Source organism: Anopheles aquasalis, chromosome 2, assembly GCF_943734665.1.
Source record: "Anopheles aquasalis chromosome 2, idAnoAquaMG_Q_19, whole genome shotgun sequence".
Taxonomy (NCBI): domain Eukaryota; kingdom Metazoa; phylum Arthropoda; class Insecta; order Diptera; family Culicidae; genus Anopheles; species Anopheles aquasalis.
In genome coordinates, this window is record NC_064877.1 from 41,832,501 (window position 1) to 41,835,000 (window position 2,500).

General features: G+C 52.1%; 1 protein-coding gene across 10 annotated transcripts in view; it reads left to right on the forward strand.

Moving 5' to 3' along the window:
- Nucleotides 1-2,500, forward strand: part of LOC126572030 (polypyrimidine tract-binding protein 2) — a 252,267-nt gene that overhangs the window by 112,919 nt on the left and 136,848 nt on the right. The gene's annotated exons all lie outside the window — the stretch shown is intronic.

Genomic DNA, 2,500 nt, shown 5'->3' on the forward strand with positions numbered 1-2,500 from the left:
GAGGCACATCTTAAGCGGCGGGCCACTAACTTGCAACCTCCCTCTTTGGGCCTCCTCTAGGGTCGTCTCTAGTCTGCCACACATACCAGCAGCACCAGCAGCAGCAACAACGTCAGTAACAAGGCGCGGGGTGAAAGAACAAGGTCGTCGCCATCGTCGCCGACACGCTCTCTAGCTCTCCGCTATCCACTCCCCCACTCTCTCTCTCTCTCTCTCCCAAGATATTCCCCTTATCCTGCGGGCGCGAGGGCTCCTCAACCTTGACTTGAGCCTTCGTCTGCCACTCCCCTCACTCCCCTCACTCTCCTCTTGATCCACCACCACCTTATCCGTGTCCTTGTTATCGTTCCGTTGCGTTGCGTTATTATTGTTGTTATTATTATTATAATTACTCTTAGTACCGTCATTACACACCGTTGTTGTTATCAGTTTTTGCGTGTGCGTGCGTCTGTGGTGGTGTGTGCGTGCGTGCGTGCATTTGTATATTGAGAACAGCGCGGTGTGCTGTGTGCTGTGGTACGGTTCGCGATTCCCCGCGCCTTAACACCTCACCGATCGGTCTCCGCGAAGGACAGCCACCACTCCGGTAAAGTGGAAGGTGAGAGAACCTGCTGCTGCTTTTTCTTCTTCTTCTGCTAGTCGGCCTACTGCTGCTGCTCCTGCAACTGTTCCAACGCAACGGAACGGAACGCAACAGCTCGGAGGTCGGAGGAACCAAAACAAACAAAAAACTCCCCCTCGAAAAAGCTCGAGAAAACCCATTCGAATCACCTTCCGTTACGGCGGAGAATCGCGTTCGATTTGCTCTGACCAACTGTGCCATCTCGCGTGGCGCGACACACGTCCATTCCCTGGAGTGTAAGCAAGTTGGGTGACGCATGTGTGCAGTAGCTTCGCACATTCCTGCGTCGATCGAGTAGTAGCAGAGACTTGTTGCGAGCTTAGAACTGACCACAGTTGTAGTTGTTGGCCGTGGCCGATCCGGTGATAAAACGCTAACGTCAGTCGTCTGAGGTGCAGAGGAGCGAAGACCGAAGAGCAGAAGCAGAAGACCCAGAAGAAGCCGAAAGGCCAAGGAACAGGAACGGGTTTCTTTTTTGGTGTGTGGCCAGTGGCCAGCCAACACGAAACTAGAGAACGCGAACGAGTTAATGAGCGCGCGTGAGCTCTAGAGAAGAAGCTGAAGCATAAGAAGAGGTGAGGAGGAAGGAACGCACAAGGGAAGAGACAAGATAGGAAGGCAGGTCAAAACACGGGGGCAGGTTAGTTTTTTGTTCAGTGTGTGCTCTCTGGCCATCCGACGAGAGATTCTTGAAGATCGCGCAATCGCGTTCTCCCCGACCAAAGAGAGCTAAAAAGGTAGAAAGAACGCCGCCGCTGTTCAAGAACACACAGGTGCGCACTCTGGCAGTGTTGGTGTGTAACAGATCGTGGATCGCATCATCGGTATCGTGGTGACTTCGTGCAGACAAACACAACATAACAACCCTTGGTTTGGCAGGAAAGCAGGAAGATAGAACAGACGAACGAACGAACGAGTGAACGAAAACAGGAAAACCGGACAATCGTGGAGAAGGAACGGAAAGAGGGGGAACAAAGCAAAAAGGGGAAAGAACGATCGAAAAAACGAAGGCCAAAGCTCTTCTCTTCGATACGCGAAAGCAGAAGCAGGAGGAGCAATAGGAACAGACAGAAGAAGGACTGAACTGAAGAAGCACTGCGCACAGAACAGAACAGAGGAGGAGAAGAAGGCGAGATAGCTTTGGCGTGGCTCTCTGTGTGTATAAGTGCTGGAGCATTTGCTTTTGAACCCGCTCCGCTTCGGTGGACACGCACGCACGTAAGCAACCAACCAAACCCCCTTCTTTTGGGGGAAGGTGAATCTCTAGGGCGGGCAACGCTGACGCGGCATCGACAGCGGCCACCGTGTGGAAAACCGGTTCCCGGAGAGACATAATCGAGTATAATTACCTGCGATCACACTGCGCAGACAGAACGGACGAGCGTGTGAGCGTGTACGGTGCATGGTTGTATGTGATCATCTCATCGATCTCCGGTGAAGTCTGCCTTCGCGTACTGCAGCACCGTAGAGAGGGCCGCAAGTTGACCAAAGAGATCAGAGAAGAAGCAGAAGAATCTGAAGGAAGATTCTTCCAAAGGGAACACACGACGACGGACAGGTTTTTGTGGAGCTGGGAACGCTCGCAACAACATTAGCTTAGTCTCGCGTGTGTTTGTTGTTTTTGCTGGGCCCAGTTTGTTGGTCCAGGATCGATTTGTTAACAGCGTCGCGGTAGGGTGGGTCGCCTGTCTAGCCAATAGCCTTGCAGAGCAGCTCCTCCAGCATCTTCACCACGACATCACTGTACTGTGTGCGCAGGGAATGTAAAAATCCATTTTAGCAAATCAATCATTACGGTAGCGCGTTTACTCGTAACAGCAGCAGTATTACGAGAAGAACGGGAAGGGCAGTAGATGTAAGGCACATAACTATATGTAA